This window comes from Schistocerca cancellata, chromosome 2, assembly GCF_023864275.1.
Source record: "Schistocerca cancellata isolate TAMUIC-IGC-003103 chromosome 2, iqSchCanc2.1, whole genome shotgun sequence".
NCBI lineage: Eukaryota > Metazoa > Arthropoda > Insecta > Orthoptera > Acrididae > Schistocerca > Schistocerca cancellata.
Genome location: NC_064627.1, coordinates 688,634,185 through 688,662,124, shown reverse-complemented (window position 1 = coordinate 688,662,124; position 27,940 = coordinate 688,634,185). Strand labels below are relative to the sequence as shown.

General features: G+C 40.2%; 1 protein-coding gene across 8 annotated transcripts in view; it reads right to left on the bottom strand.

Annotated features, from left to right (window-relative positions):
- Positions 1-27,940, bottom strand: part of LOC126162434 (peptidyl-prolyl cis-trans isomerase G-like) — a 333,524-nt gene that overhangs the window by 105,176 nt on the left and 200,408 nt on the right. The window lies entirely within an intron of this gene.

Genomic DNA, 27,940 nt, shown 5'->3' with positions numbered 1-27,940 from the left:
TACAGCAAAAGACTATCACAATATAAAAGCTTTCGGCCAACAAGGCCACACACACACACACACACACACACACACACACACACAAAGCGCAACCCACTCTCACATGACTGCAGCCTCTGGCAGCTGAAGCCAGAGGCTGCAGTCAAGTGCGTGAGTTGCATCTGTGCGTGCATGAACACGTGTGTGTGTGTGTGTGTGTGTGTGTGTGTGTGTGTGTGTGTGTGCGCGTGTGCGTGCGTGCGTGTGTGTGCGTGTGTGTTTTTTCGACAAAGTGTTGTTGGCCGAAAGATTATACTGTGACAGTCTTTTTGTTGTGCAACTCAGCATCTCCGCTGTATGGTGAGTAACAACTTTCCATAATATTTTTACATTCCATCCTAGATTTCCATTGCTTATAAATGGAAGGGCCAAGACTTAAATAAAATTATGGCCAAGAAAAACTCACAAGAGATTAAAGGAGTTAGAAGAGTCATTGTAACTGCAACAAAATAACAAAAGAGTGAGAAAAGCCACAAAAGAAATACTGAAAAATCTAAAAGAAAATAAAAAAAAGAGCTACAAAATGCCAGAACAAGATGCAAAAGCAGAGGCTTTATCAAGGGTATCAAGAGTTAATACTCTATATCTTAACGCCAAATGGAAAAAGTTCACTGTTTCTGAGTTATGTTTTAGGGATACATACCTTGACAAAAGTGTGTATCTTATTTGCTCGACATTCCTGGTGTATTAAGCTGCAAAGCTACAGAGGTGTTAATCTACTATTGCCTACTGTTCTATTTATATTTTACACATAGCTACTGTAGGTTCAGCAGATTTCAAATCGTCGCTTCCTTTATGACTGCCCACACGTCACTGGGTGTAAATACAATAATTTATCACACTGATGGTCAATACAGTCACTGTAGACAGGCTACAGCTATTCTTGCACACACAATATAAGATCAGTGTGATATCAAATATTGATACCAACCTACTGGCATACCACAGTTGACAACGGGATTTCAAGTTTCCATCCAACGCTCATAGCTCTTGCGCAGGATTGGGCACACCCAATGGTCATACCAATATTGATATGGACTTGAAAGCAGAGACATTAGCACAGTATGAACCAGCATCTTCCAATTCTGACCACAAAAGGCACCTGCACAGACTATGGATGACACAACCTCTAGCAAGTCAGCATTAGAGTAGTTATGGCCTCAGGAAAACTTCTTAAATAGACAGCACAGCTTGCTCTGTAGCACTGCAGTGTTATGAGTGAAGCTCACAGTAATATAACATCTCTGTAGCTGTTAGTTCACCCAACTCTGTTACCTCATTTATGATTATGAATTTCTGAACTTTGTCTAGAGATAAATTTGGTTTGTTGTTGGATTTTATGTAGTCTGCTGGTTCACTGTGGCATTTTTCTCATCAGCTTAACTAGTGACTTTCACAGCTTTGTCATTCCATGTAGTTACTGTCTCGAGTGATACTATCATTATAGATGGTGGACAGGTGAGAAGGAATGTTCTCCATGTGCAGTGTTTTCACTACGGATCCACAATTTCTTGCATTGTGGAAATAGTAGCCCAACCTCAGCAGCAGCTGTAGCAGTAATAAGAGTAGCATCACAGATGGGAAAAAATATTGGAGCAGCAGGTAACAGTACAGCAAATCCGTAACAAGCAATTATTACAACTGCTGCACTCACAACAACAGCCAGTAACACCAGCATCGTTGTCTTGAACACAGCAGAAGAAACTTGGGACATCTATTTATGGTATTTCTTCTTCTATTGCATGGCAACTGTGTGCCACTTGAGACCCGGTCTGGTGGCATACTATATTTCTACCTTCTAGTAATCACTTACATGAATTGCTGCAAAAGTTGCAGCCATTGGCTGATGAAATATTACGGGCAGTAAACTCACAACGTACCTACAGGACTTAAAATTAACCATTAGATAAAATAGTGAGGTCAGTCCTATGGAGCATTGGACATGGCACTTCAAGGTTTACCCCAGCTGTGCAATTCTAATCTGCCTCTTGCAATGTATCTTGTGCACAGAATGAGAAACATTCTGGAAACATCCCCCAGGATGTGGCTAAGCCATGTCTCCGCAATATCCTTTCTTTCAGGAGTGCTAGTTCTGAAAGGTTCGCAGGAAAGCTTCTGTAAAATTTGGAAGGTAGGAGGCAAGGTACTGGCGGAAGTAAAACTGTGAGGACGGGTCGTGAGTTGTACTTGGATAGCTCAGTTGGTAGTGCACTTGCCCGCGAAAGGCAAAGGTCCCGAGTTTGAGTCTCGGTCCGGCACACAGTTTTAATCTGCCAGGAAGTTTCCTATCTTGTGCACCATTGCCAGTTCACAATGTCATTGTCAGGTTGTCATCAGAGAAACACAATGAAAGAAATGCATTAACCTTTTCAGACTGATACCTTGATGAAGTCTCACAAAGGCCAGGAGCATTTTTTGTAACTGCTTTTGCTCAGTAACCCTTCAAGGACAATGCTCATGGTTACAGAATATTTAGTAACTGATGTTGGCAGTCAAATGACAGCTATCATCTTCATCAGGCTCTTCATCTATAAGCCTACCAGCATGACATAAATTAACTAGTAAGTTGCCCTGATGCCACTGCTTGGCTCCCCAGGTTGGAATGGGATGCCACATTGCCTCTCCAACACAACAGTGTTGCTCTGACACTGTAATACTGCAGAAATTACAGAAATCATTCTAATTGCTTTTCGAAGTATGGATGATGCCAAAGTCATTATTATAGTATGGGTTGGGAGACATACCACAAGCCCAATTACCTAGTTGGTATGTGCTTCAGCAAGTGGCTACCACCATCAACATGGCATAGTGGAGTGTTTGACGCTATCAACCACTATATAGAACACCAATGAATCTGGTGGGCCAGTGGACTGTAAACAGTCAGCAGACAAAGGTCCAGGTGGAAAACAGGGACAGTCACGTCATTAATCAGCTGGCACATGTACCAAAGCATTGGCTATTACAGTGGGCAACACCAGTAGATCCCACTAAGTGGACAAATCAAGGGTTTCAGATAGCTAGAAACAAGCACCATGAATACGATCATTACTTGTAGTTATCTCACATTAAAAAATATATTTGGTTAGGATGTGTTTCTGTTTGGATTCCAAAATTAACAATCACGCAGCACTAGTTTTAGTTACCATCCTATTTAGCAAACTTGACAAGCTTTCCCTAGTGACCGGAATCAGACATAAACCAGAAATGACTTCAGAAGCAGTAGAGACTGGCCAAGAGCATCGACAGCGAGCCACTAAAAAGTAACAGGTGGATAACACAAGAGACAGCCAGAAAATGGAGATAGCACAGCAGAATAACAAATCCAGTGAGCAAATCAAGATTGAAAACTATGTTGTTGTTGATGTTGTTGTTGTGATCTTCAGTCCTGAGACTGGTTTGATGCAGCTCTCCATGCTACTCTATCCTGTGCAAGCTCTTCATCTCCCAGTACTTACAGCAACCTTCATCCTTCTGAATCTGCTTAGTGTATTCATCTCTTGCTCTCCCTCTACTATTTTTACCCTCAACGCTGCCCTCCAATGCTAAATTTGTGATCCCCTGATACCTCAGAACATGTCCTACCAACTGGTCCCTTCTTCTTGTCAAGTTGTGCCACAAACTCCTCTTCTCCCCAATTCTATTCAATACCTCCTCATTAGTTATGTGATGATGATGTTTGGTTTGTGGGGCGCTCAACTGCGGGGTTATCAGCGCCCGTACAATTACCCAATCTTTGCTCAGCCCAATTTCGCCACTTTCCTGGATGATGATGAAATGATGAGGACAACACATACACCCAGTCATCTCGAGGCAGGTGAAAATCCCTAACCCCGCCGGGAATCGAACCCGGGACCCCGTGCTCGGGAAGCGAGAACGCTACCGCGAGACCACGAGCGGCGGACTCATTAGTTATGTGATCTACCCGTCTAATCTTCAGCATTCTTCTGTAGCACCACATTTCGAAAGCTTCTATTCTCTTCTTGTCCAAACTATTTATCGTCCATGTTTCACTTCCATACATGGCTACACTCCATACAAATACTTTCAGAAACGATTTCCTGACACTTAAATCCATACACAATGTTAACAAATTTCTCTTCTTCAGAAACACTTTCCTTGCCATAGCCAGTCACATTTTATCCCCTCTCTACTTCGACCATCATCAGTTATTTTGCTCCCCAAATAGCAAAACTCCTTTACTACTTTAAGTGTCTCATTTCCTAAGCTAATTCCCTCAGCATCACCCGACTTAATCTGACTATCCTCGTATTGCTTTTGTTGATGTTCATCTTATATCTTCCTCTCAAGACACTGTCCATTCTGTTCAACTGCTCTTCCAAGTCCTTTGCTGTCTCTGACAGAATTACCATGTCATTGGCAAACTTGAAAGTTTTTATTTCTTCTCCATGGAATTTAATACCTACTCCAAATTTTTCTTTTGTTTCCTTTACTGCTTGCTCAGTATACAGATTGAATAACATTGGGGAGAGGCTGCAACCCTGTCTCACTCTCTTCCCAACCACTGCTTCCCTTTCATGCGGCTTGACTCTTATAACTGCCATCTGGTTTCTATACAAATTGTAAATAGCCTTACGCTCCCTGTATTTTACCCATGCCACCTTTAGAACTTGAAAGAGAGTATTCCAGTCAACATTGTCAAAAGCTTTCTCTAAAACTACAAATGCTAGAAAAGTAGGTTTGCCTTTCCTTAATCTTTCTTCTAAGATAAGTCGTAAGGTCAGTACTGCCTCGCGTGTTCCAACATTTCTACGGAATCCAAACTGATCTTCAGCGAGGTCGGCTTCTACCAGTTTTTCCATTCGTCTGTAAAGAATTTGCGTTAGTATTTTGCAGCTGGGACTTATTAAACTGATAGTTCGATAATTTTCACATCTGTCAACACCTGCTTTCTTTGGGATTGGAATTATTATATTCTTGAAGTCTTATTTCGCCTGTCTCGTACATCTTGCTCACCAGATGGTAGAGTTTTGTCAGGACTGGCTCTCCCAAGGCCGTCAGTAGTTGTAATGGAATGTTGTCTACTCCCGGGGCCTTGTTTTGACTCAGGTCTTTCAGTGCTCTGTCAAACTCTTCACGCAGTATCTTATCTCCCATTTCATCTTCATCTACATCCTCTTCCATTTCCATAATATTGTCCTCAAGTACATCGCCCTTGTATAGACACTCTATATACTCCTTCCACCTTTCCGCTTTCCCTTCTCTTGAACTGGGTTTCCATCTGAGATCTTGATATTCATACAAGTAGTTCTCTTTTTTCCAAAGGTCTCTTCAATTTTCCTGTAGGCAGTATCTATCTTGCCTCTAGTGAGATAAGCCTCTACATCCTTACATTTGTCCTATAGCCATCCCTGCTTAGCCATTTTGCACTTCCTGTCGGTCTCATTTTTGAGACGTTTGTATTCCTTTTTGCCTGCTTCATTTACTGCATTTTTATATTTTCTCCTTTCATCACATAAACTCAATATTTCTTCTGTTACCCAAGGATTTCTACTAGTCCTCGTCTTTTTACCTACTTGATCCTCTGCTGCCTTCACTACTTCATCCCTCAGAGCTACCCATTCTTCTTCCACTGTATTTCTTTCCCCCATTCCTATCAATTATTCCCTTATGCTCTCCCTGAAACTCTGTACAACCTCTGGTTCTTTCAGTTTATCCAGGTCCCATCTCCTTAAATTCCCACCTTTTTGCAGTTTCTTCAGTTTTAATCTCCAGTTCATAACCAATAGATTGTGGTCAGAGTCCACATCTGCCCCTGGAAATGTCTTACAATTTAACCCTTTTAGTGCCAAATACGATCTGATCGTGATCCAGATTTTCGGCGAAAAATGCCAGTAACGATCTGATAGTGATGCCTTTCTCATTCGCTAGGAAATACTAACAACTTTGCCTTCAAGCGCAGAAAAAATGAATGAGAAAGGCATCACGATCAGATCGTTACTGGCATTTTTCGCCGAAAATCTGGATCACGATCAGATCGTATTTGGCACTAAAAGGGTTAAAACCTGGTTCCTAAATCTCTGTCTTACCATTATATAATCTATCTGATACCTTCTAGTATCTCCAGGATTCTTTCATGTATACAACCTTCTTTTATGATTCTTGAACCAAGTGTTGGCTATGATTAAGTTATGCTCTGTGCAAAATTCTACCAGACGGCTTCCTCTTTCATTTCTTACCCCAAATCCATATCCACCTACTAAATTCCCTTCTCTCCCTTTTCCTACTCTCGAATTCCATTCACTCATGATATTAAATTTTTGTCTCCCTTCACCACCTGGATAATTTCTTTTATCTCATCATACATTTCATCAATTTCTTCATCGTCTGCAGAGCTAGTTGGCATATATACTTTTACTACTGTAGTAGGCATGGGCTTCATGTCTATCTTAGCCACAATAATGCGTTCACTATGCTGTTTGTAGTAGCTTACTCACACTTTTTTTTTATTCATTGTTAAACCTACTCCTGCATTACCCCTATTTGATTTTGTATTCATAACCCTGTATTCACCTGACTAAAAGTCTTGTTCCTCCTGCCACCGAAGTTCACTAATTCCCACTATATTTAAATTTAACCTATCCATTTCCCTCTAACCTACCTGCCCGATTAAGGTATCGGGCATTCCACACCCCGATCCGTAGAACACCAGTTTTCTTTCTCCTGATAAAAATGTCCTCTTGAGTAGTCCCCGCCCAGAGATCCGAATGGGGGACTATTTTACCTCCGGAATATTTTACGCAAGAGGACGCCATCATCCTTTAACCATACAGTAAAGGATACTGTAGTGCACAGAAATCACAACTAACTGCGGAGTCACTGCGCTGCTGTCTTTAAAGGTAAGCAGTGGATGCTGACAGGCTGTCTGACAGGGCATATCTAAGCAACAGTGCTTATGGCGGTGACGGCAGTGGCCACACATACAACCTCGTCTCATAGCAGTTGTCATCTATTCCCATACCGTCCAATGGGCTTTCAAACTCATTGGTCTGGTATACCAGACTTTGTGCCAGCCATAAACAATTAATTGAGCTCACACTTGGGTGTGCAAAAGACTTTTAAACACAAAGCTTTTTAAAAGCATCCACACAGCTGCATATCTGTCAAACTCAGTTCCATTATTCATGAAGTAAACAGTTCAGTCAGAGGCACATATCGTCCTACGATATACAGTTAAAATATAGACAAAAATACCCTTATCAAATGCAGTAAAGTTACATTGAGAGCATTATGAGGATGGCAGCAAAATCCCCAAACTAAATAGTCATCAAAGACTCGCAAAAGCTAAGTCCATTTCATGATCACTATAAACGAAAGACTCTCCATCTCAAAACAGTTAAGAGTTTGACTCGATGATTCACAAATTAACACATGCATTACAAAGAATGGTAACTCATATTATGTCTGTTCTCAGTTTCATAAATCAGGTTGCAAAAGTTAGAATCCTACTCTGGAGCACATTCAAACAACTCAAAATATAAGTTCCTTCAAGAAGTCAAGTATTGTAGCAGCTGTTCACCACTCAGAAACAATCACCTGTGCAACTGTATTATGCACTTTAAACAGGTCTGCCTTCCTCCAGAACTTGCCATAAAGAGTCCGAATCACTCCCTTAAATTCTTAATTCAAAAAGATTCGAAAAGTTCCGGTCACTCCTTGATCCCTGCAGTGTTTTGTCTGCTTCTCTATTGGCTGAAGGCTATCCCCACCAAAAAGACATCATTCTGAAGCTCTAAAGAGACAATCTGACTTAACATGACCACATTCGCATACTAAATTAATATTACAACAACACTGAAATAGTGGAAATGTTATAAACACTCGGTCACACCCAGACTACGCACAAAGAATATAGATAAGGTTTGTCCATAAATAAATAAGCCAGTATTCTTGCACAGTGCTCATGTTAAATGGCAACATTTTTTGTTATGTATTACTCAAACAATTATTTATGCCTTCCTGGCAGAGGTATCTTTTTGTTCTCTTTTCAACATTGACGTCCACTAACACATGCAACTGACCACATTTAAATTAGCACAGTTTTGTAATACCATGTGCAATCAACATTTAAACACAGTTACTGGCAAAATAGTAAACTGTTAAAAGTGTTGCTGGACTTGAAACATTCAATAGCAGAAACGTGATTTCTTTTCATACATTTCAAGTGTTTGAGAACTATAATCGTGATCTTGGGAAGTCATATTCAGTGGCACTATGCCATTTGTACTCAAGACAAGGAATCAATGCAAAATAAATGAGCAAGAATCAGCATGTGTCTGGGTCAAAGGTGCTGTGAATGCTTATAAAATAAAATTTGTAGCTGATGTATATTATTATAAATAAATTGTACCTTGCCTTTTCCTATATTTAAAAGAAATATTAATAAAAACTGAGCCAGTGGTCAGTCATAAAAGTTCATCTTACTTCTACCACTACAGGGTGGCCAATTAGCTCGCCTGTGTATGCATAATGTTACACTAGATTACAGGAATTTGGGGGTCACCACAAAACATTTCCACTAACAAGTGGGCAACAGCCATGGCTACCATAAAAAACTGAACAAGTCTATTCATACATGTAGTTATTTCAAGGCTGCAGTAAACCTCCAAGTAAATGTGAATCTCTACCTGATTCCACAGCCGTAGGAGATGCCGGCATAATTAGCTGTACTGCCTTTTTGCAAGAATGATCTGGCAGATACATATTTATAGCTTCCCTTACATGACGAATCAAGGAAGCTCTTCGTTCTTAACACAGCCACTGGGTTACATAAGAGTAATTGATTACTGTCCATTATGTCCAATCTGATACTGTATTTCAGAGGTATCTCAAACAATTGATCCAAGACATTCTCAACTCTACGAATTATTGGGAAACATACTACTAGAGAACAGTATATGGTTTTAGACTTGACGTACTGTTCACTCACCTTCAAAATAGATTTTTTCTTTTTTTTTCTTTTTTTTTTTTTTAAATGTCCACAAACAGTCTTGACTGCAAATAACATTTATTTTGTGGCAACCAATTTCATTCAGTTTTGGACCACATTCAGACCTTCATACCATGATGGTAGGCAGTGATAGCGAATAGATCAGGCGTTATAACTCCACAAACATCAGCCGCTTTTTGCTGGACTTCTGTTCTCCGTGAGAAATGTTCTCAAAAATTACTACTGATTCAAAATAAATTACTATACTGCCAGGGCAGTAAATGCAGTTTGTTTTTCATATGAGCATTAAGTATTTAGGGCACTTTTTCAATAAATGGGTTTGAGGCCAAAGACGAACTGTCATACGCACACCACCGTTATGGAGTAACAGTCATTTCTCATTAAGTAAATTACTATTGTAAATTTATAACTTGGTGTATCAGATCTCTTACACGTTAAATTGATTCTCGTAAGAGGAGGAGACATTCTTGTGGAGCAAAACATACCGTAACACATTTCTACAATTAGAAAAATAGTTTCTATGATTGACTCCATGTTCAACAATGTTCACACTTCGCAAATATTTTAGGTTAATAGCCAGTGCTACACAGTATGGAGATAGGGGCCATACTATCACATGAACATAGAGATGGCAAGGAGCAGCCAATTCCATTTGTATAGAGTACATTCATAGCCACCCGCTGTAATTAATCACAAAGAGAGAACGAGGCACTAGTAATAACTTATGGTGTCAGCTTCAAATGTATATTATATGATGCAAAATTTCGCTTGATTATGTACTACACATCCCAGATCACCTTGCTTGGCACCCAGTGAAGTCTCCCAAAGCCTTCAAAAATAGTCTACCTATCTACATAGCTACAATTATGACATTCACTACTGACACACTACACAGTATGCAAATGCAGACACCATGTTTTCTCTGTCTGTGGGTCCAGATACCAGGCACTGTTGGGTCTCAATGACAAACAGAATCATACAGTTAGTGAGTTCCCAATTACTGAAAGCGAAGTAACCACAGCCACAGGGCATGACCCACTACTCCGCAGGATATTGTTGTCAATATAGCAGGATTATCAGGCTATCTGCAAAAAGGTGCCAATACACTGCACAAGACTTTTTTTTCTCTGGGCCACAATCTCAGTATCACTGACTGCATCTTCTTATTAACTATGGAAGAAGACGAATGCCAACTTGTCATCTCTTCTCCCCTCCTGCTGTTCCACACTGGGAGATGTTAATGATGAAGGAGCCAGCACGGCACTGCCGTTTTTGGCCTGGAATCAATGCTGCAGTAGAATGTACTGTCCAGGCTTGTAATGATTCAACCCATAACCAGTCGGCCACAATGCAATGTAACTCCCATTAGCCTAAGCCTAAGTAACTAACGGAGTGCATGCACACTGATTTAGCTGGCCTTTTCCTGTGAGCCATACGGTTATGGAGTTTCACAAAATTGTTGACACAAATATTTATGCTCCTACTGCAGCTACAGTTACAGGTAATGTTATACTTTACTACACTCCATATACGGCAGTAGATAGATACTGTGTTTCAATGCACTATCATTTAATATTTTTAATTTTTCTTTCATGAGGATTTGATTCTGTTCCCAACAGCGCCTCCCCTCACCCCTATGTGAGGTGAGACAGCACCGCAGATGACTGTGGTTCATCTGTTGCCTATTGTAGGCTAACCACTGTTGCACCTGCCACGTGGGCCAAAGAAATTGAGAGGATGAGCTCCTTGATGCTTGAAGAAGTTTTTAAGAAAGGAAGAGAGATGTGTTAGTTACACTGAGCAATGTGTAACATACATGAAGAAACTATATTTATACACGCTATGTGATCAAAAATATCCATACACCTCCAAAAACACACGTTTTTCATATTAGGTGCATTGTGCTGACACTTACTGCCAGGTACTCCATATCAGCGACCTCAGTAGTCATTAGAAATTATGAGAGAGTAGAATGGGGTGCTCCACAGAACTCAAGGACTTCAAAAGTGGTCAGGTGATTGGGTGTCACTTGTGTCATACATCTGTTTGTGAGATTTCCACTCTCCTAGACATCCCTAGGTCCACTGTTTCTGATGTGATAGAGAAGTGGAAATGTGAAGGAACACATATGCACAAAATCATACAGGCCAACCTCGACTGTTGACCAACAAGAGACTGTCGATGGTTGAAGAGGGTCGTAATGTGTAATAGGCAGACATCTATCCAGACCATCAAACAGGAATTCCAAACCACATCAGGATCCACTGCAGGTACTATGAAAGTTAGGCGGGAGGTGAGAAAACTTGAATTTCATGGTCGAGCGGCTGCTCATAAGCCACACATCAAGCCGGTAAATGACAAATGACGCCTAGCTTGGTGTAAGGAGCATAAACATTGCACAATTGAGCAGTGGAAAAATGTTGTGTGGAGTGACAAATAATGGTACACAACGTGGCGATCTGATGGCAGGGTGTGTGTATGGCAAATGCCCAGTGAATATCATCTGCTGGCAGGTGTAGTGCCAACAGTAAAATTCAGAGGTGGTGGTGTTATGGTGTGGACGTGTTTTTCATGGAGGGGGCTTGCACCCCTTGTTGTTTTGCATGGCACTATCACAGCACATGCTTACAATGATGTTTTAACCACCTTCTCACTTCCCACTGTTGTAGACAAATTCGAGGTGGTGATTGCATCTTTCAACACGATTGAGCACCTGTTCAGAATGCACGGCCTGTGGCAGAGTGGTTAAATGACAATAACATCCATGTAATGGACTGGCCTGCACAGAGTCCTGACCTGAAATCTATAGAAAACCACTGGGATGTTTTGAAACGCTGACTTTGTGCTTGGCCTCACTAACCAACATCGATACCTCTCCTCAGTGCAGCACTCCATGAAGAATGGGCTGTCATTCCCCAAGACACCTTCCAGCACCTGACTGAACATATGCCTCCGAGAGTGGAAGTTGTCATCAATGCTAAGGGTGGGGTAACACCATATTGAATTCCAGCATTACCAATGGAGGCGCTACGAACTTATAAGTCATTTTCAGCCAGATGTCCGGATACTTTTGATCATATAGCGTATAAGCACAAATGTGGACCACATTTTACAATAGCTATGAGAAAGAAATTGCAATTTCTTATGTGTTGGCTTCCTGTTCTGACAAATAGTTATTGCTATTTGACAATTATGGCACACACACACACACACACACACACACACACACAGGGGGAGGGGGAGGGGGACAAGTATTTCTGGGGTCCAAACAGAAGACAAAATGAAAATTACATTAATTAAAAAGACATGAGGAATCAAGAAACTTAATGTTTGGAAATAATACCCTCCAACTATGATAGCTTAAAGAAGAAAGATTGGAACCAATGGATTTCAGTGAAGACCAATATTGACAGCAGCAGTGCGTACTGTGACATACCTTGCAACTATATCTGCACTTTATTTGTCTAACTTTGCAGTCATCAACTGCTACAGCTATTGCCATATGATATTTCTGATGCTACCTATGGTCATCACAAGAGTGAGTGCTGTCTTTCACTGTGCAGTAGCGGACTGATGCAGGCAATGCTGCCACTACACTAGCAGACAAAAACAATGAGGAGGAGGAAGAAAGCTTGTATCTTTCTGATCATGATCTAGACTCAAGTTAACACTCTGTTACATTGGTTCAACCACTTATACTTTGATTAAAAGGCACACCTTCTATGAAAAACTTAAGCAGTACTTCTTCACTTATAGATTTACCCTTTTTTCCAGTAATCCTCCTACATAACTTCGACTCCCAATACAGGAAGTACGTTACAACCCCAGTTCATGCATTTTTGATCAACTACATTTTTTGATCAACTACTTTTTTGACATGTTGATTTCACTACCCCAGTCGAATATCGTATTTATTACTTCAGCAAATAATATCTCTTTAATTATTGATCTTTTACACTGTGCTCTCCTCTCTGAAGCTACTACTTTTAATAATTCATCTGTAAATTCTCATTTCTGCTAATAATTCAAGTCCTAATATTTTGGGTTTAACTCTGACACACCCAGGTCCCTTGGAATAGATGCTTCCTTGGAACTTTTGGTGTTTTCCACATCTTCTATCTCCACAGTTCTGCTTGTATGTACATAGATTTCCAGTTTATAACTAAAGCTGAACTTCTGTAGATGTAATTCTTCTAAGGGTTAAATAGCAGAGAACAAAAATCATGGCACTTCTTGATATCACATTACATACATCTTCTCTCACTTCAATCCATAACTGACATTGTTTAAATGGAGTAGTACATACACATGTATCATATCACCACCATTCTTGTAGCACATTTCTTACAATAATTTCTGAATTTTGTACATTTTACTCACTGTTTCTTGCTTATTGCTTATTGTTATCATGAAAGTATGAAAATTTATTGTGTAATGAAAAGAACAATTTCTTTATGCTAGCCACCTAACCAAAGTAAAGTTAATGTACTTAGGCACTTCACTTCATAGTAATTACTTGTTTTATTTGGGCAAAACTGTATGGAGTAAAAAAGGGTGCAAAAGGTTTCTTGTAATTACTGCAAATGGTGCTGACCATTGTTCTGCATAATGTGTTGCACAACAGGCATACTTGATCAAGTTCACAAACCATGACAATGCAGACATAACACACAAATGACTGAAGTTATAGAATATTGTTTGGATGATAAACCGAGAGTTATAATGAGCTATCAATAATAATATTGTACATGAATGAGTCATAACAAACAAAACTTGTACAACTGACAGTCATTTTCTTCCCCACTGTGAAATGATAAAGGACGGTTATTTCACAAATCCTGAGTGATTTGCAGTTGCAGGGATGACAGCAACCTTCAACTTCACATCAGTTATGAAATTCTCTTCAGTATTATCGATTACTGGGATCTTCACCCTACATTTGATTAAAATAAACTTGATCTTTTTCGGTTTCCTATACTGTATGGTTTCGTAAATCTGCATAACCAGTTCAAGGCAACCTGAAATCACCCATTTGCATTTCACTTGTGGTTTAGAAACTCCAATCTCAAAGGTCTCTCTTGATAACAGTACATTGCCCCTCTAATGTAGTACTAAATTTTTGAAAGTTTTTCTTTTGCGCTATTCAGTTTTGTTATGGTGCATTTTTGTTTCTTCATGTAATTCTTTCTGCTATATGAACAATTCAGATTCAGATTTTACAAAATGGAGCCAATTTATCACAATGTTTAACTTTAAGTATTTTTTTCGTCCACCATTTCACCAAACATTCATAGCCTTCTCCTTGTCACGAAATGCTTTTTGAAATACATGACTTTTTTGTGCTGGGAAGGTATTCTTGTTCTTAGTGGAACAACTATCATTGCTTGAACCACAACCCTGAGTTACTATCAAAAAGTCAATATCATGCAAATGAATGTCCATGAAATTGTATGAACAAATTACACATACGCAGGACTTCTGGAGAATTAGGTGATGTTGACTACATACCATGTACTTCCTACTGCGCCACTGCAAGACAGAGAACTTTAATTGGATTCCACATTACTATGAAGCTCTGGTACTTGCATAAAGGTACTTTAAATTAACAGTAACACACAAAGGAAATGCAATGAACATAAAACTAAACGTCCATTGTCAACAAAAGGATTGCAATTATTGTTATTTCTGGATACAAAGTGAGTTGCAAATTCAAATGAATTGTACTCAGGAACAACTCTGTGTGGAAACTACTAACACAAACAGAAGATCACTTTACAAACTAGAATCAGGATGGGTTTACTAATTCCGCTGCAGATAGAGCTGTGTGCCAACCACGTTGCCCACATGCAGTCTTCTCAGACACTGCCAGGGGTATGCATTTCTCCAACCACCTGGTAGACAATGAAGCTGACAATTTTCAACATTTTCTAAATGCCTGCAATGTTTAGCAGATAACACTTTGATAACAGATTTATTTGGTTGTATTCAGTGCATGGAAAATATTTCAGTGCAGGTTCTGACATGTCAGAACAGACCATGCCCTTATAAGTCTTATTATTCTTAGCTGCAGCACTTGAGAGGTTGCCGCTAAACTAGAATACAATCAAAAGATTTAAAAATCACCCACAGAAAGAGCATAGTACAGGGTTTCTGTCTGTGGACACTGTATTGTTGATGGCTATCGGAAAAAGAATAACGCTTAACACACTCCCCTGAGTGACAGCATTCCCCTGGATGTCAGTCGGAGAGTGGACTGCCAACTTTGAACCAAAATACCATCCTGAAAGAAAGGATCACACTATAAAGGAAATGTAACTCTGGAATCCCAATTCAATTACTTGTTAATATTATATTGTATCTCCATGTAGTGTCACAGACCTTTCCAATACAAAAAATTCTCCTAAACAAAATAGCCTCTTTTACCTCTGTCTCAAGGAGTACTGGATTACTGAATGTATAGTAGGTAGTACCTTTAGAACCAAACTGAAAGCTGTAGAGAAATTTTCTGATTTGTACAGTCCATACTGAGCAGCTGTTGATCATTTGCTTCCATTTCTTCTCTATATGACAAGTATGTGCTAAACTGTGATAACTACTTAAACTGGTACAATTCTTCCCCACTTTCAGGAGAGGAATCATGATTGTTTCCCTCTAAGAATCAGCATATTGTCCTTCAGATTATATCCTGTTAAGAGCATGAGGTGGTAGTTCTTTAACTTAATATTCAAATGTAGCACCATGCTGAAGCACACTTCGTCTAGCCATTGTTGTATTGCGAGCCACAGATAGAGCATTCTCTAGCTCTTCCATACAAAAGTGCTGGTTCTAGTTTCTGGTATTACTGGAGCTAATGTCCAATCATGTCCTCTCACCAAATTATCATATGCATTGGAATATGGCATCATGATTAGCGTGACATCTAATTTGTTCCAACTATTCCGCCACAGACTATGCTACAACTTCTGGTTGATTAGAGCACCTCTGTATTGTACATCCAGTGCAGTGCATGTATTTTTTCCCAGTATATGTATTATTTCCCACTGGTTTTTCTCATCACCTCCTATACCTCTGTTGATGGTGTCAAATGCTTAATAGAATGTAAAAAATGTTGACATACCAGCTTTTTGCTCTCTCTGATAATGTGCTGAATTTTTGCCAAGCAATGCCCAAGGTTGCAAAATTTTTGGCAGATAGGTTATGTGGAACTTACGCATTGCTGCCCACCTGCACCAGATGACTAAATGGATTTCTTTGTTCAATCATAGGACTGGCTGTCTACTAAGTTTAATGAGTAACTTTGGTATGGAGTCATCAGAAGCCATATGGATGACTATAGTGTGCCCTCTAATGCACTGCATGTTAGAGTGTTGTATGAATACAGCCAGGTTTGTGTAAACTGTTCAGTTGCCTTTGTTTATCATTCATTTAGGTGACTTGGTGGCTGGTGATGATGTATCACGCAGATCAATTCAAATGGGAAAATGGTGGCTAGAATGTAAATCATTTATCACTTTCAAATAACAGTATCAGCAAGTTTAGGAGGGCAAAGTTACAAATCAATGGCTGTGAATGGTCCATTTACAGTGTCGATGTGTCATTTTCCCTGTACTGAGCAGATATACATCATTCAACAAGAGGAACCTCTCACCTAACAGACCCCTGGGACATTTGTATGTAGAACCCCAGAGCATGTGATGCACAATGAAATCTCTTAGAAGGAAAAAGGGATGGGTGAGTTCATGGATGAGGTCCTCAATGGTATCATTGAACGTGTTTGCTAAGTGGTAGGTGCATGTAACACATAGTATTGTAATGATGTATTGACTACAACAGCTTCTGCCTGAAGATATGTGATGGGGGTAACAAGTACAGAACAACATTTGTCACAGTTGCTCCTCTCATCTGACTAAATTGAATTCCTTGTTACATCATAGGACTGACTGCCTTCGTGAGGTTGTCTGAAGGTTTGAAATGCATATTTTGTGCATGTAGTCACAAGGACCTACCCTGTGTTGACCGCTTTACTTCTTCCACATTTGTTCTTAAACCATTCACACTCTACTGCAGTATAGGAGCCATTGATACAGAGGATTTTCTTTTCCCTGTCAGCTTGGTGACAAATGTTGAACAATGAGTGGGGAACTAAGACAACCTGCCACTTCATCAGCATATATATATCCAGTTTCACAGTTCCATTTCAGAGTAATCTTGATCAGTTGTGCCAGGTTTCTTTGGAAATTGATTGTTTTTGGGCATTACTTTGCTTTTTGTTGCCGTGATGCAGGAGTACCCAATTTGGTTATTGCAGTGGTACAGGATTGCAGAAAGAGACCCAATGATTGGCTACAGTATGCAGTGTTCGGGTAAAATTTTTATTGAGACTTTGAGATTCTTTGTTTCTTTGTTACAAGCTTAGATGCTGGCAGACTGCCCACACTCTCACAACTGAAAGTGATATGCTGACATCTTAAAATTCTCACATTGCTGAACAAGGGACACCTTCAGTGGACTTTGTTCCCCCCTCCCACTCTTTGACCAATGGGGTAGTGTAAGAGGAGTTCCATGGTGCCTCAGGCACGGTCATGCAGAGGACTCTGAAAAGACGTGACATGCTCTTGCTCACCAGCACTTGTACTGCTAACTCTCTCCTCTCCCCCTCTACCAAGCTATGAGTTACATCTAAGTCATAGGGACCACATCTCCCCTTTCCTAAGCACGAATGTATACCACTTTTTGGGGAACAGACCTCTTCGGGTATACGTTTCTGGAAGTTAACCTTTTATTATTCTTTTGACGACCCAGATGTCTACTTCCTCACTACTCACACCGCCTTCTAGACATCTGGAGTCAGATACATGGGATCCATTCTCACCATCTGGAATAGTGGTCCTTTAGCAGCTGGTTGCTGTTAGTATTGCTTTTTAATAAAGGGCAGGCACATTTGGTGCAGCCTGTAGCCACCTATGGCTCATGCTAGCCGCACTGCATAGCACATGGACTTTGTCCACATCATGTAGTGCATAGTGCCAGTGTTGCATGTCTGACACATGTACATGGGTGTGCTATCCCACCAATGTGTGAGATGCCCTGGCTTGCTTTGTGGCCACTGCTGCATCCGGTTGTGATGAATTCTGGTTGGCCACTGCTCTGACACCATCTGGGCCCCATTAATCTTGCTGCCGGTCATTGTCTGGTCGATGTCGACGCTGGGCTGCATTAAATGTCCCTGCTGCCTGCTCCTGCCGTCACTGTGAGGGTCCCGCACTTGACACACATCATCCTCGCTTCACTGCGTCCGCCGCTCGTGGTCTCTCGGTAGCATTCTCGCTTCCCGAGCACGGGGTCCCGGGTTCGATTCCCGGCGGGGTCAGGGATTTTCACCTGCCTCGAGATGACTGGGTGTTTGTGTTGTCCTCATCATTTCATCATCATCCAGGAAAGTGGCGAAATTGGACTGAGCAAAGATTGGGTAATTGCACGGGCGCTGATAACCACGCAGTTGAGCGCCCCACAAACCAAACATCATCATCATCATCATCATCATCATCATCATCATCATCGCTTCACTGCCGCCAACCCAGGTGTCCTGCTTTTTGTGCTGTAGTAACAAGCTGCTGCTGTTGCTGCAATCCTCAAGTGATGCTACCAATGTAAGTGTCATTAGCCATTGCTTTTGAATCCTGTCCCTGATCTGCCAATGAATGTACATGCCACGTAACAGCCAGAATGAGTAGAGACTCCTCACCCTGTATGGTTCTCTTTACTTCCTGTGCTATTTTGAGTCACTGTTGTTAACTGTTGGCCTCATTTGTTATAATTAGAGACCAGATTATAGGTATCTGCATGTTGCATATGCATTTGCATATTTGGCTCCTTTTCACCAGTTATTTCATATTTTAACTAGGAACTAGTGACAATGCATTTTTTCACTCTAAGTTTGCAGTATTTTAAAAATTTTGTTGGGCAGTCTCTAGCTCAATCTAGTTTCGATGTCTCACAGATTGATATCACCTAGAATTGCATGCAATTACAAACCGAGAGGCAGTGAAATCATTACAGACGAGGAACATGAACAGGCAGAGTAAATGCTCCTGCGCCCCTGCCCCCAGTTAATCCCCTCCACTGTCATACCGTACGCATCGGCAGCAATTAAATTAAACTGTGCAAGCTTTTAGACACACGTCCACCGTTTCACTTTAGGTTTCTATTTACTTGTACACGGTTGAACATGTTTACGTGTAGTGTGGAACGTGTTGTGAGCCATGCCGCCCGAAAAAAGAAACGTTTCATGGATAGCTGACCATCCTGGACCATTTACATACAACGGAATTGTTTTATATTGTCGAGTTTGCAAGAAAAACATTTTGTACAAAAAAAAAAGTTTCAAATAGACCAGCATGTCAAGACAAGTCTTCATATCGCAGGAATGCAGAAGAAAGCACCACAACAACAACTTCTGATAACAGCAAGTTGCAGTAGCAGGTATTTGTCCAAAGATAACCAAAAAAGTTGGTTAACATGGATCTATGTGAAGCATTCATTGCAAGCAGTATTCCTCTTCACAAACTTACAAAAACCTATTCTCAAAGGCTTCCTGTGCAAATATTGCTTAAATCAAAATGCATTTTTTCACTCTAAGTTTACAGTATTTTAAAAATTTAGTTGCATAAAAATTACATATGGACAATTTACATAAATGTTCTGAAGGAATACGAAGTGAACTCAAGGACAGCATTATCTGGATTTCAGCTGTAGAAACTACAGACACTTGTGGCCATTACATTGCAAATTTAATCACTGGTGCTGTAAAAGAAGAATCTTCTTTTTCCTATTTAGCAGCCTGCAAAGAACTTGAAAAAGTAAATTATTCTATGATCGCCAGATTTGTGAATGAGGGCATTACAAAAATATTTCCAGAACCTTCTGCAGATGAAAGGGTGTTTCTGTTTATTTCAGATGCTGCTCCCTTTATGATCAAGGCAGGAAAAGCCCTCCAAGTATTTTATCCCAATTTTATTCATGTGACGTGCTTTGCTCATGGAGTACATGGCCTTGCTGAAGAAGTATGTTCCACGTTTGTGAATTTAAATAAACTTACTTCATCCACAAAGAAAGTGTTTCTAAAGGCTCCTGCTGTCATCAAGACCCACAAAGAAAAACCACCAGATGTACCTTTACCTCCCAAACCAGTAGTAGCTCATTGGGGTATGTGGGTCGAAGCTGTGTTCTACAATAAACATTTCGAGGCCATTAGAGGGTTAGTAAATGACTTCGATCATGCAGAGCTTTGGCAATTTGCCAGTGAAAGGAAGTTTTTAATGATTCCAGTATTAAAAAGGACATCACTGTGATTAGCACTCATTTTTCCCAAATACCTGTGACTATTAAAAAATTTGAAACTCAAGGTTTGGCACTGAATGAATCTATTCAGTTCATGAATAGAATTATTGTAGTGAACTCTTCATTGGCCAATGTATTCCCAAGAAAACTTAAAGAAAAGTTTGAAAACATTTTAAACAATAACCTAGGCTTTGAACCCTTGTTCCAAATAGATAGTTTTATTAATGGGACAGGTGAACTTTTACCAGAAACCATTCGTGTCAACATAGCACCCAAATTCAAATACTGCCCAGTTATCTCAGTTGATATAGAACGGACCTTTTCTGCTTATAAAAATGTTTTGAGTGATTGAAGACACAATCTTACTACCGACCATTTGGATCAGCACTTTATCATTTATGTTTACAATAGTAGAAAAAATGTAAAATAAATTGTAAATGATGCTTTGACCTAATAATATTAATTAAAAGTTAATACTGTTAAAAAAAATTCATGATTGTATGTTGCTTTTTAAATAAAATATTATGGAGTTTTTGAGTATGCCCTCTGCGCGCGATATATCTCCAAGTTGGTCCTGTACATATCGATTGTTTCGCTGTGACTCACCTGCATCACATCCACTTGTTATCGGCAATAACAGCAAAGAAGGAACAATTCTTGAAACACGGTATGCATCCGCATTTTCAAAATATTTAGAAAATAAACCCAGAAAGGCCCCTTCCTAACCTCTAACAGAAAGTATTCATAAAATGATATCAGCGTTCTAAGTGTACCGATTTTTCACATGGCTGATGCTCTTCCTCATAGTTGATATGCACAGGTTCGACTCAGATATTAATGCACGCAGTGACTACCATGTTTTATTATTATTTGATCTTGCGTATTTCGACACTTTCCATGCCATGCATTTATTAAGCATTTTTCATGCATATTTTAAGGTTTTTATTATGCATATAATCCAGTCTCTAGTTATAACCATCCTTCCAACGCAGTCTCAGGCCGACAGTATCTCTCACCGAGGACAAAGATGATGATGGAACCTTGCAATGGAAACTTAATAACCTCCTGGTTAAAAAAAAATGAATTAGAAAAGCACAATGTTAATTTGCAAGGACAAGCAGCCACAATGAATTTAGATTTCAATGTTCAAGCTACCTTTGGTGAAGTTAGAGAAGGCAAAACTAGTTCAGCTACAACCTGCCTATCATTGCAAATAATTTTTCTGCAGTTAATTTTACTCCTTTCTCCTGGAAAAAACCCAAAGAGAATAAGGAATCTTTTTGCAAAATGTTCATGCCGTGACTGGGGTGGGCTACCTGATAAAAAACATATCCTTGATCTAGATATCACCCATAATGATGTACTCCTAGCAAAACCCGAAAAGCATGCAACTGATGTCTTCATTTGCAGCATTAATCCACAAACTGGAGGGGAAGTCAAAGTAGCCTCCCCCACATCACTCCATGAAACAGTCCACATGGTATTATTACAGGAAGAAGTTGTACACTTTGTTGCCGACCCAGCACGTAATAATGAACTGCAATGAGTGTTTGCTAATGAACCAATTTGTGGTCAATGTAAGCACGCCAATCATATAGCTGGTACATGATTAGCAATGTACTGTCCTAAGTGCTGAGAATTTGGGCATTTACGATTGCACTGCTCACAAAAATGAAACCGTTCATTCCATAGTCTAGGTGGTCATCGCTGTGGCTGAGGAAATGCACATTTTAATTAGAGAAATTGCAGGGAGCATGCACTATCACCCAACCTCACCACTGTTAAATTCAGTTAACACCATAAATTACTGAAGGTTGAAGAAAGTAGTAAATGTGATTGTGAAGGGAGAAATACAAGAAAAACTGACCCAAATTTTGTTGGATACGGGCACCCAGATAAGTATAGTGTTTCTTTCTCCTGATGACAAGCACCCCTTATGAGCTTGAGATGGAAGTAGAAAGGCAGAGAAGGCCTGGTTTTGACATCATACTGGGAAATGATTTCCTGCGCCACAATTCATTATTTTGGCGGTGACAGTACCTCACAGATGTGAGGAAATCTGGGAAAGGATGCCACTTCCCAAAATTCTGATACACCGTGTATCTTGGTGTTGAAAATCACTACCCCTGCAACAATAACTGTTGGCACTGGAAGAGTTCTCTGGTTGACAGTCAAAATGCAGGAGCATAAGGGGAACCTCACCGAAAATGACGTTCTCAACAGAATGCAAATAAACTTGAGAAAAACCAGTGCAGAGTACAAATTGTGCGAGAAAAAGGAAGAATCCCAGTGTATATAGACAATTTCGGAATCCATAATGCAATAACACCAAAAGGAACCATGCTAGCTGGTAGGCAAGAAATAACCAAGAATGTAGAATCCATTACCAAAAGAGTGTTACAAAATGAGCAAAATCATTACAGGTCTAAGTTTTACATATTATCACGTCACTTCTTACGCGGCAATTACAGAATAAGCTGTCTCATTTCACTGAATCACAGCAACATTTATTCTAAAGAATTTCAGTGGAGCATTCATGGTTATTTGAAGAAAGGCAGTACCTGTCAGCTAATGATCTTGAATATCATGAAATCCTTACCAGAAATGCAAGACAAATTGCCCAGAAACTTTACAGAATTCTGTACCACTTACAGTCTGTTGTGGAAGAAATAATTCAACAACAGCTTGAAGCCAGAATTATTCAACCATCAGCTAGCAACTAGCAGAGTTCGACGGTGATTGTCCCAAAAAAATCTATTAAAGGCGAAAAGATCTAGCTCCTTTGTGTAGACATGACAACTGTAAAGTAGATCACTGTCCGATACTTATCTCTTGCCGTATATTCATGAAATGTCGTACAAATTAGGAAATTGTGTTTTTTCACTATCCTTGATATGTGTTCAAGCTATCACCAGATCTGATAGCCCCTCACGACTGGTCTAAAATAGTTTTTATTGTGCCTTCTGACTCATGACTGCAGTAACAAGATGGCGCCCATACAGACAGACAGCATTCCACTCTCATCAAAAATGGAAAAATCGAACAGTTCATTATGTAAAGAATGTGATAAAAGGAATCCTATGTGTTAAGTGTAATTACTGGTTACACAAAAAGTGCGCCAAAATAAACTTACAATACGCCAGTGATGATTTTTTTATGGATATGTCACGGTTGTTTACATTTCAAAACACTCAAAAGCACTGAAAACAAAAAGTGAAATTATCAAGATACTTAAAATTTTGTTGAAGTGCTGAAAAGTGAAATCTCAATTTTAAAACATGACACTGATAAATTATTACGAGAAAAAGAGTTCCATGTGTCAGAAAGCTGTGAAACAAAAACAAAACAATACTGCACTAATCTGTGTGCACACATCAGCAGTAATCCGATAAACGACAAAATGGTGACTACAGGTAAAGAAAATAATAGACTAGCAACAGAGAAATAGTTCACTGTGTGTGAAAGCCAGAAAATGGAAACCAAAACAATCCCATGAAAACTCACGTGCTTGTATAAGCTGTACTAATGATCAAAACTTTAGGTCTAATATCAGTTAGCCATATGAGGTTAGGCCAGAGCCTTCGGCTTAAGAAATACACTTACCAGGTATCAAAGCTTTGCTGATTTGTTGTTAAGAGGTTTGAGACACACTAACTGTTTGGTTCATTTAGACAATATTATAGTGTTCTATCAAACTGTGGAAGAACAGGCTGACTGAGCGAGAAATTTGATGGCACGATTTCAGAGTGCTCATCTAAAGTTGAAGCTGGAAAAATGCTCTTTTTCAGAATGGGGTACAAATGAACCCATGATTGATGAAAGCTGTGGATAATTTCCTTGCCCCAACCAATGTAAAAGTTACATTACTTCTAGCGGTTAAGCAATTATTGTCATTTTGTTAAGGATTATGCCATGTGACTAAGCCTGTTAGCAAGTTATTAAAGAAAGACCAAGTTATTAAAGAAAGGAGTAATTTTTGAATGGGCTGCAGAATGTGAAATTGTTATGTAAAAAGTTAAAGAAGTTTTGACGACTTCACCTCTGTTGATACACGTTGATTTTAAAAAGCCATTTATACTTTCGTGCAACACCTCAGACTTCCCCACCAGTGTTGTTTTGAGCAAAGAGCTCAAGGACAAAATAAAACCTATTGGTTATGCTTCTCACCAGGTCAAAAATGCTAAAATCAATTACAGCACCACAGAAAAAGAATTGTTGACCTTATGTTTGGTGTCAACTACTTTAAATGCTACCTGTACGGCAGGAAATTTACTGTTGTAAATGACCATGCTGCCTTGTGGCTGTTGAATTTAAAAGACCCTATTAGCCAGCCAACCCACTAGGCTTTAAAACTAGTACAATATGGTATAAGCATGGAAAACTGCACCAGAATGCAGACGGCCTCAGCAGAAAGGTTACACACTGAAAGCACATGAAGTACTAATAGCAGAATTAGAAGATGCCTAGGAAGAAGACTACAATTGTCAACGGTGTCCACAATACCCGATTTTGGGTTAGAAACCGTGGTTAAAACATTTGTTACTCACCTGATACTACCATTTTGCAGCCTTGACACTGTTCTAACCCATCAGGGAACAAAACTCCTCTGGGACATCAATTGATGGTTCCGAAATCACTCCAGAACAGAGACGTCGCTCAACATCACGATAAACACAAAAGTTTGCCATAGCGACAGATGTACTATGAATGTTATGTGTGGTGGCTTGGCAGGCTCCGTGATGTGGTCAGTATATCAGGGTGTGTCTGTATTGCACTCGGCAGTCACAGCCAATGTAGTCACATATTCTTTTGCAAACCTTACAAGAAGCATTCAGACCATTTAAAACTATAACTCTAGATGTAATGGGACCCCTTTTACCAAATCTAGCAAGAAAATAAGTACATTCTATCAATAATTGCTTACTTTTCCAGATATCCAATACTAGTTGCCCACTGCTCATATGATGGCAGAAACCGTGGCTAAAACATTTGTTACTCACCTGATACTACCATTTTGCAGCCTTGACACTGTTCTAACCCATCAGGGAACAAATTTTATTCCTCATTGTTTGTACAAATGTGTTAAATGTTTAAAATTAAATAGTGGAAAACTACCCACTTCCACCCTAAAGTGAATGGCCATGTTGCATCAGTTCATAAAAGCATTAAATAGACGTTATCCTATGATGCCACTTTAACACATTCCCACTGGGACACATACATTCCTTTCACACTATCTGCTAATAACAGCAGAATTCACAAGTCTACAGGTAGTCTATGGCCATATCATGAGCTTCCCATTCATAACAGACAAGCTACCACCAAGTTTAGACTCAAAAGAAGTGACGAATTCAATAAACACACGTCAAGCAAACAGGCATCAAGTCCAATCTAACAACATCAGGGTTACAGCCAAGTGAGTGCTGAGAAGAAAATAAAAGAGCAGTACTGCCTCCACAGCAGCCAGGTGACTGTATGTTATAGCACATTGCACAATCCTGCAATTAAGAAAAGAAAAACTAAAAAGTTCACTGCACCCTTTGAAGGCCCCTATCAAATAATACATTTGACTTCTCCTGTCAATACAGAATTAAAAATGCTGGATTGCCACTTTCATAGGTTAAAACCTTACCATGATAACATGTCACAACCCCAAAATTCTACTCTGATAGACCTGCCTAGAGGCTGTTAGAACAGCACCATGAAAGAAAAAGGTTCTGCTGCCTCGGTCACACCCTAGATACTCTCTCCAATCTGTGCATTTTATTTCAGCCTTCTTTATGCATTTGCATATTCAGTGGAAGTGACTGGAAGCTACTCACACCCATACTGCAACACCTAGAAAAAGTTTTATGCTGTGTCAAAAACACTATCCTTTAATGGATGCTGCTTTGTTGTCTTCTCAGGCTGAATTATTGTTTGTGAGAGCACTAGAAGCATGGTTTAATTCTGTGGCCCAGCTGTCACAGTGAGGACCACTTGTCTGTGTCATTAGCATTTACAAATGAATACGCTCAGTGTGGCACTTAGCTGTCAACCTGGCTGAGTCGATGTATAGGTGAAGGATTAGGCGGGTGAGGGCTATTGATTGTGCAGTTTGGAACTGGTATAGGGACTGATGGAAAGAAGGATTACAGCCAGAGATGGGAACTTTAAGTGTGAGGCCTTTGGGGGTAATGCCAAATGTCAGACAAGCTCTCATATTTTATTTACTCAGGCTTGTCTGACATTTGGCATTACCCCCAAAGGCCTCACACTTAAAGTTCCCATCTCTGGCCGTAATCCTTCTTTCCATCAGTCCCTATACCAGTTCCAAACTGCACAATCCATAGCCCTCACCCGCCTAATCCTTAACCTATACATCCACTCAGCCAATGAACACACCCGTCAACTCCTATCCCTAATCAAAGTCCTCAGTCTTTCCTCTCCCATATCCACACCGGCTGTTCATAGCATCCTCCTACAGGCCAACCGCAAATTAGAACAGCATGCCACCCTCCACTTAAAAAAATATCCAATCTCCTGGTTTCCCACCTCCGGAAAGGCAACTCACTCACCCTCCACAACCTTTCCAACAAACCTCAATCTCCTCTCATTGCACACAGACCCAGTCTCTCCCATCTACTCAATATCCCGCTTCCAGCTCCACTCCCCCCAACACCTCAAAATTCTAGCCAACACAATGTGGAACCACAACACCCCAATTCAGTAGTTAACCTTTCCTCCAAACCTCTCTCCCAATCCGAAACCTCTGTCCTATCCAAAGGCCTCACCTTCAGCCCCACTCCCAGATTTAACCAAACTGCCCTTGTCAAAGATTTACTGTCCTACACTCGTACTCTCTGCTGGAAATATCACTTTGCCATGAAGAAAAATAATCCTGATCCCACTCCTAATGATCCAACTCCCCAAGACACTATCCAAATTGAACCCTGCCTGGAACAGTTCCGTCCTCCATCACAGCGGGACCCACCTCCTCTTCCTCAAAATCACCCTCTCCAAACCTTCCAGGAATTTCTCACTTCCAGCCTTGCCTCTCAATCTTTCTTGAAAAACCTTAATCCTACTCCCAACATCACCACAGCCGAAGCCCAGGCTATCCGTGATCTGAAAGCTGACCGATCCATCATCATTCTTCCGGCTGACAAGGGTTCCACGACCGTGGTACTTGATCGTCGGAAGTATGTGGCTGAGGGACTGCGTCAGCTTTCAGACAACACTACATACAAAGTTTGCCAATGTAATCCCATTCCTGATGTCTAGGTGGAGCTTCAAGGAATAATCAGAACCTTAGGCCCCCTACAAAACCTTTCACCTGACTCCAACCTCCTGACCCCACCGACACCTCGCAATCCTACCTTCTACCTACTTCCTAAAATTCACAAACCCAAACATCCCAGCCGCCCCATTGTAGCTGGTTACCAAGCCCCCACAGAACGTATCTCTGCCTACGTAGATCAACACCTTCAACCCATTACATGCAGTCTCCCATCCTTCATCAAAGACACCAACCACTTTCTTGAACGCCTGGAATCCTTACCCAGTCCGTTACCCTTGGAAACCATCCTTGTAACCATTGATGCCACTTCCCTA